This window comes from Callithrix jacchus, chromosome 14 (assembly GCF_049354715.1).
Source record: "Callithrix jacchus isolate 240 chromosome 14, calJac240_pri, whole genome shotgun sequence".
NCBI classification, from domain to species: Eukaryota; Metazoa; Chordata; class Mammalia; order Primates; family Cebidae; genus Callithrix; species Callithrix jacchus.
The window spans coordinates 59,337,695-59,355,714 of record NC_133515.1 but is presented as its reverse complement, the minus strand read 5'-3'; the positions used below and the strand labels follow the sequence as shown (position 1 = coordinate 59,355,714).

Here is an 18,020-nt window from a genome sequence, read left to right as displayed (position 1 = left end):
TACTAAAATTTATGTTTTGAAATAATTTACCAGAAATGTATCCCAATGCTGTCCCCGCCTATAAAATATACTTAAGAGCTCCAGTAACAGTTGCATCAGCAGAAAGGTTTTTCTCAAAATTAAAAACTACCAAACATTATTTGAGATCTTGTATTTGCCAAAAATGACTGTCACTTTCAATTATATCGATTGAAAATGAAGTTGCTAACAGAAAAACTTTCAATGACCTCATAAATGAATTTGCAAAAAAGTAAGCCAGAAAAATCTTATAATCAAATATCACATGGGTAATTATCACCTATTATATAATACCATACGACACCAAAAGTGGCTTTTTGCATTTGTAAGTCTATATTGTTATGCGTGTAACACTATTATGCCTATTACATTTATAAGTAACAAGATCCTTTTGAAAGAAAAAGTTTAAAGTACCTTTATTTTTATTTATTTACTTTTGAGATGGAGTCTTGCTCTGCTGCCCAGGCTGGGGTGCAGTGATGCAATCTCAGCTCACTGCAACCTCTGCCTCCCAGGTTCAAGAAATTCTCTGCCTCAGCCTCAGGAGTATCTGGGATTATAGGCACCCAACACCACACCTGGCTAATTTTTGTATTTTTAGTAGAGACAGTGTTTCATCATCTTGGTCAGGCTGGCCTTGAACTCCTAACCTCGTGATACATCCGCCTTGGCCTCCCAAACTGCTGGGATTACAGGCGTAAGCCCAAGTGCCCAGCCGTAAAGCACCTTTAATAGCACTTTTCTTTCCTGATTTTTGAATAAGGACTCTGCATTTTCATTTTGCACTGGACCTTGCAGATTGCGTAGCCAGCCCTAACCAGAACTGTTCAGTCACCACCTCCCTTTGTAATGAAGTCCAGCATCTCTCTGTAAGGCAGCTGGTCTTGGAAAGTAAAATGGCCCATTCAGGGATGGACTTAGGACTTTGTATCCTTATTGTACTGGCCCACAGCTGAGCAAAGGCAAAATAATGCAGAAGCCAGTCACAAGACTCTTCTCCATAGACCACAGTGGAACTGCCAGCCCCACACATACATGCTGCAGCAAGTTTGGACTGAGAGAATCACCCTACCCCCTCTCTTTTGTCAGTATCTTTTCCTTCTCTGATGAACATCTTCATTCTTTTGAGGACACACCATGGAACAAGACTGAATTCCTGAGGAGGGGACACAGCATAGGGTGTATTGAGGCCCCAACAGCTAGTTTCTCAGCCTTTCCATCTAGATCCTGTTGGATGACTCCTGGTTTGATATCCACAAGCTCTCACAGGGTCACTTAACTAAGGAGGCAGAGTCTCTGATAGATAAAAGCCCTGCAGGCATATAAGGCTACACCAAAGGAAAAGAAAGAGGTGGGCTTCAAACCAAGAGCCAAATCAGAAAGGCAATCCTATTCACAACAGCCACAAGAAGAATAAAATACCTAGGAATACAGCTAACCAGGGACGTGAAAGATCTCCACAATGAGAAGTATAAAACACTGTTCAAAGAAATCAGTGAAGATACAAACAAATGGAAAAAACATCCCATGCTCATGGATAGGAAGAATCAGTATCATTAAAATGGCTATACTGCCCAAAGCAATTTACAGATTCAATGCTATTCCTATCAAACTACCAACAATCTTCACAGAACTAGAAACAACTATTTTAAAATTCATATGGAACCAAAAAAGAGGTTGAAAAACCAAGGTAATCCTAAGCAAAAAGAAGAAAGCTGGAGGTATCATGTTACCTGACTTCAAATTATGCTACAAGGCTACAGTAACCAAAACAGCATGGTACTGGTGCAAAAACAGACACATAGACCAATGGAATAGAATGTAAAGCCCAGAAATAAGATCATATCTATGACTATCTGATCTTCAACAAAACTGACAAAACCAAGCAATGCGGAAGACTCCCTATTCAATAAATCATGCTGGGATAAATGATTTGCCATGCAGAGACTGAAAATGGATGCCTTCCTTATACCACACGAAGAAATCAATTCAATAATGCAGACTGCTGCACAAAAGAAAAAAAATCATCTCAAGAGGAATTAAAGCCTTAAAACACAAAACTATAAAAACCTTGGAAGACAAACTAGACAATATCATCCTGGATATAGGAATGGGCAAAAATTTCATGACAAAGACACAAAGAATCATTGCAACAAAAGCAAAAATTGACAAGTGGGATCTAATTAAACTTAAGAGCTCTGCATAGCAAAAGAAACTATCAACAGTAAACAGACAACCTACAGAATGGGAGAAAATATTTGCGAACTGCGCATCTGACGAAGGTTTAATATCCAGCACCGATAAGGAACTTAAACAGTTTTACAAGAGAAAAACTAACAACTCTATTAAAAAGTGGGCAAAGGACATGAACAGACACTTCTCAAAAGACATCCGGCCGGGCATAGTGGCTCACACCTGTAATCCCAACACTTTGGGAGTCCAAGGCAGGTGGATCACTTGAGGTCAGGAGTTCAAGACCAGGCCGGCCAACATGGTGCAACCCTGTCTCTACTAAAAATACAAAAATTAGCCAGGCATGGTGGCACAAGCCTGTAATCCCAGCTACTCGCAAGGCTGAGGGGGGAGAATCACTTGAACTTAGGAGGTGGAGGTTCCAGTGAGCCGAGATCTTACCATGCACTCCATGGTAAGATCTTGCTCTGTGTGACAGAGCAAGACTCTGTCTCAAAAAATAAAAATAAATGAAAATAAAGGGCTGGGTGCAGTGGCTCACGCCTGTAATCCCAGCACTTTGGGAGGCCAAGGCAGGCAGATCATCTTAGGTTGGCTGTTCAAGACCAGCCTGACCAACACGGAGAAATCTCATCTCTACTAAAAGTACAAAATTAGCCGGATGTGGTGGCATATGCCTGTAATCCCAGCTACCTATAGGAGGGGCAGCTGAAGCAGGAGACTGCTTGAACCCCGGAGGCGGAGGTTGCAGTGAGCCGAGATCCCATCATTGCCCTCCAGCCTGGGCAACAAGAGTGACTCTCCATCTCAAAAGAAGAACACATATATGCAGCCAAAAAGCATATGAAAACTTTAATATCACTGATCATTGAAGAAATGCAAATCGAAACCACAATGAGATACCATCTCACACCAGTCAGAATGGCTGTTACGAAAAAATTAAAAACTAACAGATGCTGGTGAGGTTGTGGACAAAGTTAAAAAGACAAGTGACATATTAAAATATCTAAAGCAGGTATCACAAGCAAAGAACTAATATTCAGTATACCAACAATCCCTACAATTCGATAAGAAAAAAGCAAAAAAAAAAAAAAAGCGGGGGAGTGGGGGGTAAGGGGGAGGCAAAGGATATAAAGAAGGCAATTTACAGTAGCAGAAATACCAGGGCCTAACGGCAAAGAAAAATATGTCAAATCTCATTGTAAACAGATAAATACACTTAAATACTAAAATGCTGGCTAGGTGCAGTGACTCACACTTGTAATCCCAGCACTTTGTGAGGCTAAGGCGGGCGAATCACAAGGTTCAGAGCTCAAGACCAGCCTGGCCAACATGGTGAAACCCCGTCTCTACTAAAAATATAAAAAATTAGCTGGGCATGGTGGTGCATGCCTGTAATCCCAGCTACTCAGTAGGCTGTGGCAAGAGAATCGCTTGAAACTAAGAGGTAAAGGTCGCAATGAGCTGAGATTGTGCCATTGCACTCCAGCCTGGGTGACAGAGCAAGACTCTGTCTCGAGGAAAAAAAAAAACAATAATAACTAAAACATCATTGTTTTCTCATCAGATTAGCAACAATTAGGCTGGGCCAGTGACTCACGCATGTAATCCCAGCATTTTGGAAGGCCAAGGCGGGCAGATCACTTGAGCCCAGGAGTTCATGACCAGCTTGGGAAACATAGAGAGGCCCTGTCTCTACGAAAAAAAATTTTTTTTTTAAAGACAGGGTTTCACCATATTAGTCAGGCTGGTCTTGAACTCCTGACCTCAGGTGATCCACCCGCCTCAGCCTCCCAAAGTGCTGGGATTACAGGCGTGAGCCACCGCGCCCGGCCAAAAAATTTTTTAAATTAGCTGGTAATAATAGCACATACCTGTAGTCCCAGCTATTCAGGAGGTTGAGATATGAGGATTGCCTGAGCCTAAGAGTTTCAAGGTTACAGTGAGCTGATTGCACCACAGCACTGTAGCCTGGGTGGGTGATAGAGTGAGACTCTGTCTTTTAGAAAAAGAAGAAAGATTAGCAATAATTAAAAGACTAAAAATGTCCAGCACTGGGAGTTAGGAGGACAATTAGGTACCATTAAATTTTAAAATGCACAGGCTCTTTGATCCTGCATTCTACTTCCAAGGTCTATCCTTGAGAAATGCTTTCCATAGGTGCCTGACAAAGCATGTGCAAAAATGCTAATTATAAAACTGTTTGTGAAGGCATATGATTGAAAATAACCCAAATGCCCTCTAGTAAAAGCATGGCTTAATAAGGTACGAACAGCCGTAGTAAGGAACATTATGCAACAGTTAGAAAGGCCAGGTCGTTCACTGAGCACTGTACCAACAGGGAAAGATTTCCAAGATGCATTAAGTGAAAAAAGTGAATTGTCTAACAAAATGCACAAGGTTCATATTTAAACACGTGCACTCCCCACTAAACCATACATTTCTATGGGTCATACATGTGTAAATAGAAATACATCCAGAAAAATACATACGAAGATGGCCAAAAAATAAAATAACTATGGGAGGTGATGGATATGTTAATTAGCTTGATTGTGTTAATCATTTCACAATGTATACATATATTAAAACAGCACATTGGGCTGGGTGCAGTGGCTCATGCCTGCAATCCCAGCACTTTGGGAGGATGAGGCAGGCAGATCACTTGAGTCCAGGAATTCGAGACCAGCCTGAGCAACTTGGAAACTGTCTCTACAACAAATACAAAAACTGGCGCGCGGCGGCGGGGGCGCGGCGGGGTTTGAGGCGGGCCCCTGCGGACTCCCCGGCTCCGGGGCTCTGGGCTCCAGGCTTGAGCGTCTCCGCCGAGCGCACACCCTCCCCTGAGGCGCGGCCTCTTTACCTGGAGCTGGGACCAGTTAGGTAACGGCCCCCGGGGCCCGCAGTGGAGAGAGAGCGAGCGGGGCTTTGGCCGCGGAGCCAGCCCGGCGCGCTCGCCCCTCGCTGTGCAGGTTACTCATTATAAACAATATCCACGGCCCCCGAGCTGGAGCCGGCGCGAGCGGAGCAGAGCCGAGGTCGGGCCGCGAGGGGAGCCGGCTGAGCGGGCGCCGAGCTCCCGACATGGCCCGGAACACCCTGTCTCGCGCTTCCGCCGGGTGCACATAGACGAATTTGACGAGAACAGATTTGTGGAGGAGCAGGAGGAGGAGGCGGCGGCGGCGGCGGCGCCAGGCCCGGACCCGAGCGAGGTGGACGGGCTACTGCGGCACATCACAGGGGACATGCTTCGGGCATTCCACGCAGCCTTGCGGAACTCTGCTGTCAACACCAAGAATCAAGCCCTGAAGGAAAGAGCCCAGGGCGTGGTGCTGAAAGTGCTCACAGACTTCAAGAGCAGTGAGACCGAGCAGGCTGTGCAGTCACTGGGCAGAAACGGCTGACTTGTTAATGAAGTACATTTATAAAGGCTTTGAGAAGCCTACAGAAAATAGCAGCGCAGTGCTGCTCCAGTGGCATGAAAAGGCCTTGGCAGGAGGAGGACTAGGCTCCATTAGAAGACTTCTTACAGCAAGAAAGACTGTTTAAAAAAAAGTAAAAGACTCATGTTACCTTGAGAAGAATTCTGGATGCCCAGGCTGGTGAAGAAGGGATTGACAATGGACCATCTTCCTAGGAACTCCCAACTAAACTATTTCAGGACATGTATCTGCTGAAATGTATTTTATCTTCAAGCTGGAGGGGAAAATCGTCTGCTTCCTAAATCCTGTGCAGGATCTGATAGTCTATGCCTTTGTCTCCGAGTACTGCGGAGCTGACATTTTGTCTACGAGTGGTGGCTGGCATTGGTCAGGCGCACCTGTGTGCACTGGGGGAGGGATGGTTTGGGCAGATGCAGATCCAAGGGCCGTGGTAAATGGGAGAGCTTGTGTTTTTGAAGTGGGAAAAACCAAGAGTTTGTACAGACATCCTGTCTTCCAGAGAAGGAGCATGCTCTTGGGCTCATTGTAAAGTGCCTGCTGCATCAATAAAGCTCTTGGCTTATTGCCTATATAAAAAAATAAAATAAAATAAATAAACAATATCCACCCAACACAAGTAAAGTTTATTCCTACTTTGAATGCTGTGAAAAGGCGGCAGAAAAGTCAAATGGAAGGAAGGTGAAATACGAGGAAACAGTATTTTATGGGTTGCAGTACATTCTTAATAAGTACTTAAAAGGTAAAGTAATAACCAAAGAGAAAATCCAAGAAGCCAAAGAGGTCTACAAAGAACATTTCCATGATGATGTTTTTAATGAAAAGGGATGGAACTACATTCTTGAGAAATGTGATGGGCATCTTCCAATAGAAGTCAAAGCTGTTCCTGATGGTTCTGTCATTCCCAGAGGAAATGTTCTCTTCACAGTGGAAAACACAGATCCAGAGTGTTACTGGCTTACAAATTGGATCGAGACTGTTCTTGTTCAGTCCTGGGATCCAATCACAGTGGCCACAAATTCTAGAGAGCAGAAGAAAATATTGGCCAACTGTTAGAAACTTCTGGTAACTGAGATGGTCTGGAATACAAGTTACATGATTTTGGCTACAGAGGAGTCTCTTGCCAAGAGACTGCTGGCATAGGAGCATCTGCTCATTTGGTTAACTTCAAAGGAACAGATACAGTAGCAGGAATTGCTCTTATAAAAAAATATTATGGAACGAAAGATCCTGTTCCAGGCTATTCTGTTCCAGCAGCAGAACACAGTACCATAACAGCCTGGGGGAAAGACCATGAAAAAGATGCTTTTGAACACACAGTAACACAGTTTTCATCAGTGCCTGTATCCGTGGTCAGCGATAGCTATGACATTTGTAATGTGTGTGAGAAAATATGGGGTGAAGATCTAAGACATTTAATAGTATCCAGAAGTACAGAGGCACCACTAATAATCAGACCTGATTCTGGAAACCCTCTCGACACTGTATTAAAGGTTTTGGAGATTTTAGGTAAGAAGTTTCCTGTTACTGAGAACTCAAAGGGCTACAAGTCACTGCCACCTTATCTCACAGTGATTCAAGGGGATGGAGTAGATATTAATACCTTACAAGAGATTGTAGAAGGCATGAAACTAAAAAAGTGGAGTATTGAAAATGTTTCCTTCGGTTCTGGTGGAGCTTTGCTACAGAGGTTAACAAGAAATCTCTTGAATCGTTCCTTCAAGTGTAGTTATGTTGTAACCAATGGCCTTGGAATTGACGTCTTCAAGGACCCAGTTGCTGATCCCAACAAAAGGTCGAGAAAGGGCCGACTATCTTTACATAGGACACCAGCAGGGAATTTTGTTACACTGGAGGAAGGAAAAGGAGACCTTGAGGAATATGGTCATGATCTTCTCCATACTGTCTTCAAGAATGGCAAGGTGACAAAAAGCTCTTCATTTGATGAAGAAAAAATGCACAGCTGAATATTGTACTGGAAGCAGCACCTCAGCAGTCTTTGTTTTATGACTGTGTGTTGCATGTGTGTGTGTGTGTAATACATAATGTTTATTGTACAGATGTGTGGGGTTTCTTTGTGTTCTGTGATACATTACAGCCAAATTATTTGTTGGTTTATGGACATACTGCCCTTTCATTTTTTTTCCCAGTGTTTAAGTGATCTGAAATCAGGAAATGCACTTAACCATGTAAAAGATTAGGGCTAAAGTAAGCTTTTTAGGGCCTTTGCCAATAGGTAGCTATTCAATCTGGTATTGATCTTTTCACAAATAACAGAAGTGAGAAACTTTTATAATTACTAATGATCCCATAAAACAGATTTGCATAAAATTATCATGATTGCTTTATGTTTATATTTAACTTGTATTTTCGTACAAACAAGATTATGTAAGATATATTTACAGTTTCAGTGATGTAACAGTCTTTCCAACTTTTCATGATTTTTATGAGCACAGACATTCAAGAAAATACTTGAAAATAAATTACATTGTCTTTTGTCCATTAATCAGCAAATAAAACATGGCCTTAACAAAGTTGTTTGTGTTATTGTACAATCTGAAAATTATGTCAGAACATAATACCCGATAGAATTACTAACCTCACTGCCCCTTGTAGAATATGTATTAATTCGTTCTACATTACAGAAAATAATGGTTCTTACTGGAATGTCTAGGCACTGTACAGTTGTTATATATCTTGATCGTTGTATTGTGCCAGTGAAATGCCAAATTTGAAAGGCCTGTACTGCAATTTTATATGTCAGAGATTGCCTGTGGCTCTAATATGCACCTCAAGATTTTAAGGAGATCATGTTTTTAGGGAGAATTCCCGCTTCCACTATAGAATATATGCCTAAATGTAAAATGCTGACAAAAGGTGGAAGTAGTGTATTTTCAAGTAATTACACTTCGGAATTTATTTTTCATATTCTTTAGTTGGTATGACTTAAATGAATTGCTGGAGTGGGTAGTGAGGATACTTATTTTAAGTGTTTTGATTCTATTTTTTATTGTTTAAAAAAATTAAATTGAACATTAAAGTGTAAAAATATATATATATATATACAAAAATTAGCCGGGCATGGTGGTACATGCCTATATTCCCAGCTACTCAGGAGGCTGAGGTGGGAGGATCTCTTGAAACCAGGAGGTGGAGGCTGCAGTAAGCCAAGATCTCGACACTGCACTGCAGTCTGGGTCACAGAGCAAGGCCCTGTTTCAAAAAAAAAAAAAAAACTACATATATCGCATTGTACATCTTGAATATATACAATGATTTGTCAATTTTACCTGGAATAAAATAACTGACAGTCATGGTTCTCTCTGGGGAGAGCAAAGTGGGCTTGAAGAGGGAGAGAAGTCAGCTTGGAGGTGCAGTAGAGGGGCTTTGCTTTGGCATTCCTCTTGCAAAGAAGAAAGTATTAATATTTTGCTTCTGCAATTTTAAAAGGAAAAAGGAACTATCATAGACTAGCCAGGTACAGCGGCTCACACCTGTAAGGTTCACATTTATACCTCTGCTCAAGGGAAGACTTATAAATACATTAGGTGTGCTTTCCCTTCAGGGGATCCAAATTCCCTGAGTGGGGCCTGGGGAAGAACAGGGTGGAAAAAGGAACCGCCACCTGCCCATGTGTCAGGCCCTATCCAGACGCCAACAAGACACTTTTTAAAAAAATGTTTGATTTACTTATTTATTTAGAGACAGTCTCACTGTGTTGCCCAGGCTGATCTTGAACTTCTGGGCTGGAGGGATCCTCCTACCTTAGCCTCCTAAGCCACTGAGATTAGAGATACTTTCTGGCACTCCCTTTAGCCTGGACCTTTGCTAAAAACTCCTTTGTGAATCTTCTCTTTCCTGATCTGATTCAACTGTGTTTATATGTTGGAATAAATTCAGCCTCCCCTCTGCTTTTGTATTCCTCAAATTATCTTTTTTGTTTGTTTGTTTGAGGTGGAGTCTCACTCTGTCACCCAGGCTGGAGTGCAGTGGTGCAATCTTGGCTCGCTGCAACCTCCACCTCTCAAGTTTAAGCGATTCTCCTGCCTCACCCTCATGAGTAGCTTGGTTTACAGGCACCCACCACCATGCTCAGCTAATTTTTTCAATATTTGTAGTAGAGATAGGGTTTTACCATGTTGACTAGGCTGGTCTTGAACTCCTGACCTCAAGTGATCTGCCTTGGCTTTCCAAAGTGCTGGGATTACAGGCATGAGCCACCTTGCCCAGCCTCAAATTATCATTTTTATAGACAAGACATGGAGAGTACTGAGTCAGTTACATGGTATACCAGGTTTTCTACTTTTAATAAACTCTAAGAACAGACATGTCATTGAGGTCAGGTTCCCTGGAAAACAGACTCTGAATCTGAGATTTACATGCAAGAAGTGTACTGGGAAGAGCTCTCGGAACACCATCTCTGGGAGCGCAGGCAGGATTGAGCTGAAGGAGACGTTGGGCTGTGACATGGTCACAGTAAAGACCTCAGTGGATTCCATAAGGAGCTCTGGAGTGGAGACACTTTCCTGCAATGAGGAAAGTGAGCTGGGCTTTGTACCTTCAGATGGGGCAGTCACTGGATGTGGGCTACCTCTGAGAAGGGGTGTAACTTTGACCAAAGGAACTCACTTTGGCTGAGTGCCAGTCCTGGAAGAGGCTCGGCTGAGGGCCGTAAGTTGCCCGTCGTGGCTGCTGAGGGGTGTGTGCCTCAACCCTGAAGGGGCATCTGTGGCGTGTACTCTGTCCAGAGGCATCTGGAACTAAGCACTGGTCTCTGAGAGTGGAGGAATGTACACGTTTCAATCTCCATTTTACAGGGGAGACACTGAACATTCTCCCTGGTATGCCCTGCAACCCAGAACTGAACGCACAGGCGGAGGGGGCCTTGCATACCAGGTCGACCTGTGTCAACTCCTTCTTTAGGACTCATGAAGCAAGGTTGAAAGAAAAAAATACGTATCTAAATGATCAAGGGGAAAAATGCTTTGACCAGAAAGAGGGAGCAATGTTTTACATTTAAATGCTCTGGAAGTGATCCCCCTTCAGCTTAGATATGGAAAAAGAATTTAAGTCACAGTAAATCAAGTCCATTGCTTAAAAAGTAAAGAGATGAGAAGAACACCACATTCATGCTGCTCACACCTCAGCTGTCTCGGATGACGCCCAGTGGCCTTCCCCCATTCTTGTCCCATCACCCTGCTTGGTTTAGGCCCTTTTATGCATCAAGTCCACATTCTGTAGTCAGCAGCTTCCATCGTCTCAAAAAAATGAGCCCAGTAAATGTCCCAAATGTACCAGCATGGAAATGTTTACTCCTTATATCATCACTATTCACAAAGAAAATATTTTTTTCCTACAAACTCTGAAAAAACCTGCATAGCTCTGTGTGATGGTTAATTCTATGCATCAATTTAACTGAGCCAAGGGGTGTCCAGATTAAACAGTATTTCTACGTGTGTCTGCGGGAGGGTTTCGGGATGAGATCTGTGTTTGAGCTGGGAGGCTCAGTAAAGTAGATTGTCCACCGCAGTGTGGGTGGGCATTATCCAATCTTGTTGAGAGTTAGGCTGGGCAGGGTGGCTCCTGTTGTAATCCCAGCGCTTGAGAGGCTGAGGCAGGAGGATGGCTTGAGGTGAGGAGCTCAAGACTGGGCCGAAAACATAACAAGGCCAAAAATTAGCCAAGCCTGATGGCATACTACCTGTAGTCCTAGCTACTCGGGAGGCTGAGGTGGGCAGACTGCTTGAGCCTAGGAGTGAGTTCAAGGCTGCAGTGAACTATGATCATGCCACAGCATTCCAGCCTAGGTGACAGAGCAAGATTCGGTCTCTAACATCAAATTTTAAAAATTCTGTTGAGGGCCTCAATAGAAAAGAAGGCAGAGGAAGGAACAATTTGCCCTTTTTGCTTCCTGCCTAGCTGCTTGAATCAGAACGTCAGTCTTCTCATTTCCCTGGACCGGGATTATCACCGGCTCCCTTGGTTCTCAGCCCTTCAGACCCAGACTGGAATTCCAACACTGGCCTTTCCTGGGTCTCTAGCTTGCAGATGGCAGATTGTGGAACTTCTCAGCCTCCATGATTGTGTCAGCCAATGGCTCATAATTAATAAATCCATATCCTATTGATTCTGTTTCTCTGAAGAGCCTGGACTAATGGCCTTGTTTAGACCTTAAGCTTTTATTTGGCAGCTGTAAATCACAGAGGGGCAGCAAACGGGGAGTGAAAGGAAAGGTCTGATACCTTCAAAAACATCAGATTGCAAAACAGAGAAATAATTTGCAAGAGTATAGTATTCCAGAAATCATTGATTTATCAAACCCTTACTGCCAGTCTGGCAGATCTAGAGCTAAGCCCCGAGGCAGGCAGATCACTTGAGCCCAGGAGTTCATGACCAGCTTGGGAAACAGAGAGAGGCCCTGCCTCTACAAAAAAAAATGTTTAAATCAGCTGGTAGTAATAACACGTACCTGTAGCCCCAGCTACTCAGGAGATTGAGATAGGAGGATTGCCTGAGCCTAAGAGTTTCAAGGTTACAGTGAGCTATGATTGCACCACAGCACTGTAGCCTGGGTGGGTAACAGAGTGAGAACTGCTTGAGCCCAGGAGGCAGAGGTTGCGAGTTGAGATCAAGCCACTGCACTTCAGCCTAGGTGACAGAGCGAGACTCTCATCTCAAAACACACATAAAAAACACACCCAAAGAACCTCTAAAAAATGTATAATCAATATAAAAATTACTAGTGATATTTAAAAACTATTATTTCTGTACCATCTTAGAAATCTTATGTGCATTAAAATTATTTTTGTTAATAGAAATGGGGTCTCACTATGTTGCCCAGGCTGATCTTGAACTCCAGGCCTCAAGTGAACCTTCTGCCTTGGCCTCCCCAAATAGGATTACAGGTGTGAGCCGCCGAGCCCGGCGCTATGTGCATTTTAAACTCACAGCAGAGCTCACTTCAGGCTTCACATTTCAAGTGCTCAATAGCCACCCATGACAAGTGGCTTCTGTATTAGACAGCAGAGATGTAGACCCTCTAGTGAAAGCCCCAGTCAGAATGGTTTTCTCCTCAGGCCTGGGCAAACCCTGAGCAAGTAAATCCTGGCATTACCTCTGAAACGGTTTTGGGGCTCTGGAGAATTAGACTGTAAACGTAAAACTCTGTGTAAGCTCCCACCTCCCGCTCCACCCACCCTTTCTTCTTCCTCATTTAAACTTGAAGAATAACATTCTGTTTGCACATTTGCTTTCTGAGAACAGCTGTTATGTCCCCTTTTATGCCAGGAAGCAAACGTCACTTCATTAACTGCATGCAGAAGTTGGTGCTGCCCTGAACTGAGGTGAGTGTCTGCTGGGTAGGCATCAGCCTCTGAGAGATGGAGTGAGTCTGGAGGCCGCCTCTGGACTTCAGACCTGGGGGAGTCCAATGGCTGAGTGGCCTTGGACCCCACACAGACCTCCTCCAAGTCTGAGACCTGCTCTCCCATTTATTCAGCTTCAGTCAAGAAGAGGTCAGGAGGAGTGGGGGCAAGAGGGGAATGCTGATGGCAGTGAGATAGGAGTTCACAAGATATAGGTCATAAAGACCCCGCAGATAAAACACGATGCAGTAAAGAAGCCAGTCAAAACCTATCAAAACCCACATGACCACAAAGCAATCTCTGGTTGTCCTCACTGCTCATTATACACTAACTATAATAAATTAGCATATTAAAGGAAACTCCCACTGGCTACATGACAGTTTACAAAAGCCATGGCAACCGTCCGGAAGTTACCCTATATGGTCGGAAAGGGAGAGGAACCCTCAGTCCTGGAAATTCCCCAACCCCTTCCCAGAAAGCTCATAAATAATCCACTCTTTGTTTAGCAAGTGATCAAGAAATCACCATCAAAATAGCCAACCGGCAGTCTGTGGGGTCCTCTGCCTATGGACTAGCCACACTTTCAACACTTTCATTTTTTTACTTAATAAACTTCCTTTCATTTTACTCTCTTGGCTAGCTCTTCCTATCTGGAGCCAAGAATCCATGTGACCTCCTGGGCCGAACCTCAATTTTGGGGTTCACTCTGTAACATCTTAGCAAGCAGTGGCTTCACCCGCCCTGAGGTTGCTGGGTACCCGTTGGGGTTATCTGGCAAGGGCTATGTTAAGGACAGTGAGAGCTATTTATGATTCTGTCACTAACCAGCTCAGAGTCCCTAACCGAGTTTCCCTTCTTCTCAGGGCCTCAGTTTCTCCCTCCATAGAATGGAGGAACTGGAATAGACAAGCTCAAGGAAGGGTACCTTGCAGCTTGGTGAGGAACAGCAGTTCTAATGGAATTAAACTACGCACATACCGGTGCGGGCAGCATCCGGCATAAGGAGAAGATTACGGGAAATACACACGACACAGTCCTCCCCTGTTACTGGGAAGGGATTTACAGCTGTCTGACATTTTTACAAGTATTTATTACTTTTTCAAGTAAAATAAAGGAAAGGAGAGGGAACAAAGAAGCTGAAAAATAAAAAGTACATAAACAAAAGACAACAGCCCATTCTCCATGATGTGCTTATTTCACATTGCATGCCTGTCTCAAAACATCTCATGAACCCCATATATAAATATACTTACTGTGTACCCACAATTTTTTTTTCTATCTTTTTATTTTTACTTTTTTTTGAGACAGAGTCTCACTCTGTTGCCCAGGCTGAGAGCAGTGGCGAGACCTCGGCTCACTGCAACCTCCTCCTTCTGAGTTCAAGCGATTCTCCTGCCTCAGCCTCCCAAGTAGTTGGGATTACAGGCACCCATCACCACACCTGGCTACGCTTTGTATGTTTAGTAGAGACAGGGTTTCACCATGTTGGTCAGGCTGATCTCGAACTCCTAGCTTCAAGTGATTCACCCTCTTTGGACTCCCAAAGTGCTGGATTTACAGGTATGAGCCACCACACCCAGCAACATATTAAAAAAAATAACAACAACAAAAAACAGAGGAGAGGAAGAACTAACTCCTAAAATGATTGGTATATTTACTTTTAATTTTCAATTTTTTGTTGAGACAGTGTCTCACTCTGTGGCCCGGGCTAGAGTGTAGTGGTGTGACCTCAGCTCACTGCAGCCTCCACCTCCCAGGCTCAGGTGATTCTCCCTCCTCAGCTTCTCAAGTAGCTGGGATTGCAGGTACACACACCACAATGCCTAGCTAATTTTTGTATTTTTTTGTAGAGACAGGGACATGCCATGTTGCCCAGGCTGGTCTCAAACTCCTGAGCTCAAGCAATCTGCCTGCCTTGGCTTCCCAAAGTGCTAGGATTATAGGCATGAGACATCATTCCTGCCTTTCTTCATTTAAAAGTTTGTTTTTTTTTTTGAGACAGAGGCTCACTCTTGTTGCCCAGGCTTGTGTGCAGTGGCGTGATCTTGGCTCACTACCACCTCCACCTCCCGGGTTCAGGCGATTCTCCTGCCTCAGCCTCCCAAGAAGCTGGGATTACAGGTACATACCACCATTCCCAGGCAATCTTTGTATTTTCAGTAGAAATGTGGGTTCACCATGTTGGCTAGGCTGGTCTCGAACTCCTGGTCTTAAGTGATCCACCTGCTTCGGCCTCCCAAAGTGCTGGGATTACAGGTGTGAGCCATGCCCAGCCTTGATTATATGTTTAAAAGATAACATTTTCAATATATGGTGCTAAAACATTAAATTATTCTGCTTTTTTTTACACTTTATAATTGGCACACAATAAACTGCACAATCTGGTAAGTTCTGACGTGTATATACCATGAAGCCATCGTCACAGTTAAGATAGTGAACATCTCCGTCAACCCCAGAAACTTTTCTCATGCCCTGCTGTAGTCCTTCCTGCCAATCCCCCATCCCTAATTACGGATCTGCATATGGAGTTTGCATTTGCCAGAATTTGATGTGAATAAAATTATAGAGTGATGTCTATTCTTTACTGCTTTAACTCAGTTTCATTATTGTGAGTTTCATCCATGTTGTTGTATGTATCAGTAGTTCATTCCTTTTTATTGCTGAGTAATATTCTCTTGTATTAATATATCATAGTTTGTTTATCCACTGGTTAGAGCAGTTAGCTAGGCATCTATGAGCAGGGCAGGAGACAGCCCCACTTCCAGGCATGTCAGGTGAGCATAACGTGGTTGTTCAACTGTCTCTCTAAAATAATAATTGGTCACAGCCAGTGCCAGGGCTTAAAGGCAGTCTTCCAATAGATAGAAGACACTTGAAGCTGGTGATCAGCCGCTTCCTGATAAGATCTCAGGAGTTGTGTGAGTGGGCTCAGCTCAAATATGCACACGAAAAGGCAAAATGGCAAAGTTTCACCTTCCTCTAGGAACACTCAACTGGTAAGGGAAGAATGCCTCAACTGAGCATGTGCAAAACTTCAATAAACACCTGTGCACACGGCCCCTTCCACGTGCTGGCAGGCAACTGTGCATGCAGACAGCTTACCCCAAGGGAAGAATCAGGGCAAAGACATGCAAATCCCGGAACCATTCCAATGTATAAAACCCCAAGTCAAAGGCTAAGCAGCACATTTGGATCACTCAAGTCACCTGTGTGGCCATATTCCAAGTGTATTTTACTTCCTTTTGTTCTTGCTCTAAAACTTTTTAATAAATTTTCACTCCTGCTCTAAAACTTGCCTCGATCTCTCCCCCTACCTTATGCCCCTCGGATGAATTCTTTCCTCCGAGGAGGCCAGAATCAAGCTGGCGCAGACCCATGTGGATTCACTGCTGCCGACACAGTCACCTCTTGCTGGACGCTGGACTGTTTCCAGTTTGGGGCTACTGCAAATAAAGTAGCTATGAACATTTGATTACCTATTTCTTTCAATGTTTTTGAAAGACAAAGCTACTAGAAAATTTAAAATGTGATTCACATTATTTCTACTGAACAGTGTACATCTAGATTCTCTTCTAGCGGGTCCACTTTTCTGAGTCAGGCCGACTGCCAACTTAATTGAATTTAATTCAACAAATCAATACCCTGGGCCAGGTACAGAGTGGGGAGCTATCGACACAAAGGTGAATGGCCTGGGGGAACCTATTTCGGCCCTCCAGACTGGATTTTTACCATGTACAGCCTCAAGGAAGTAACAGTCCTGCTGAGGAGAGAGATGTGTAAATTCATAAACCGTCGCCTAGAATTCAACAGGAGAAGCCAGGGAGAGATGCATAAAGAAAGGGCTCTGGCCAGGCAGAGGAGGAAGCACTTACTTCCATCTGGGGAGCTGGGGAAGGTTTCCCCAGGAGATGATCTGTGAACTACATCTTAGGAGATGGGAATTAACTAAGCAGAGGAGAGGGAGTGTTTCTAAATGCAGAAAAAGGAACCGAAATGCCCCAGGGCAAGGCAGCTTCCAGGAACTAGAGGCTAATAGCAAAGAGGAGTGCATGATAAGAGGTGGGGCATGAGAAGAGGAGGGCATGAGAAGGGGGTGGCTGGAGAGGCGGCCAGAGAGGGGGCTGGCCATGCCGTGCTGAGGGTGACCTCTATGCAGTGACACTACAGAGCCAGGAAAGAGCCAGACCAGAACCACACTTTAGGAGAACACAGGAGTAAGGAGTGCCTGGACCACATCAGTGGGAATAGACAGCAGGGACTCAGTTCTGGAGAGTTTGGAGGCAAACTGGGCAGGAAATGGTGACAGGCTAGAAGGAAGACCTGTGAAGGCTGGATTCTGAAATGGCTGGCTGCTGCTCCTAGGCAGATGCCTGCCTCTCTCTCCTGGACTCTGACTACAGTGTCCTCACAGGTGCCCCCTCACCCTGTCCAGACCACTCACCCCATTGCTGGCATAGAGAGATTTACACTCCCTAAGTGTCTTCTACCAGCTCAGTTTCCCCTGCTCTCTCTCCACCCCCAACCTCTCAGCTGTAGACTGAACTCTCACTTCCCACAACATGGGCACAAAGCCCTGGGCAAGCAGAACCTGCCGCAGGCCTGTGCAGTGTGGTCCCACCAGCTTGGAGCACTCCAGCGACTCTCCCCAGTCCCCCTACTGACCTCAGCCCACCCCTGCCACCTCCCAACACACATGGCGCAACAGCGCATGTCCCTCCATCACCACTTCCTCTCAGCCAACGTGCTTGGTGACACAGCGTGACTTAGACTGAAAAGCCTCCTGCTCGTCTAGGCATGCTTTGGAGGCTCCTTCTCCAGAAGCTCTCTCTGAGGCCTTGGACCCAAGAGCTCCTCTGTGACTGCTGCACACTGTACACTGCCTTTTTTTTTTTTTTTTTTTTTTTTTGAGACAGAGTCTTGCTGTGTCAGCCAGGCTAGAGTGCAATGACGCAGTCTCAGCTCATTGCAACCTCCGCCTCCTGGGTTCAAGCCTCCTGAGTAGCTGAGA

At 44.4% G+C, this 18,020-nt stretch overlaps 1 protein-coding gene and 2 pseudogenes across 3 annotated transcripts in view; 2 read left to right on the top strand and 1 right to left on the bottom strand.

Moving 5' to 3' along the window:
* The window catches only part of RTN4 (reticulon 4), a 275,201-nt gene that overhangs the window by 169,439 nt on the left and 87,742 nt on the right, over positions 1–18,020 (bottom strand).
* On the top strand, positions 5,154–8,182 carry LOC108588234 (actin-related protein 2/3 complex subunit 5-like protein pseudogene; annotated as a pseudogene). Its single transcript, XR_001907101.4, has one exon. The product of XR_001907101.4 is annotated as an actin-related protein 2/3 complex subunit 5-like protein pseudogene (transcript).
* Positions 6,240–8,182, top strand: LOC100402410 (nicotinamide phosphoribosyltransferase pseudogene; annotated as a pseudogene). Its single transcript, XR_013526793.1, has one exon. The product of XR_013526793.1 is annotated as a nicotinamide phosphoribosyltransferase pseudogene (transcript).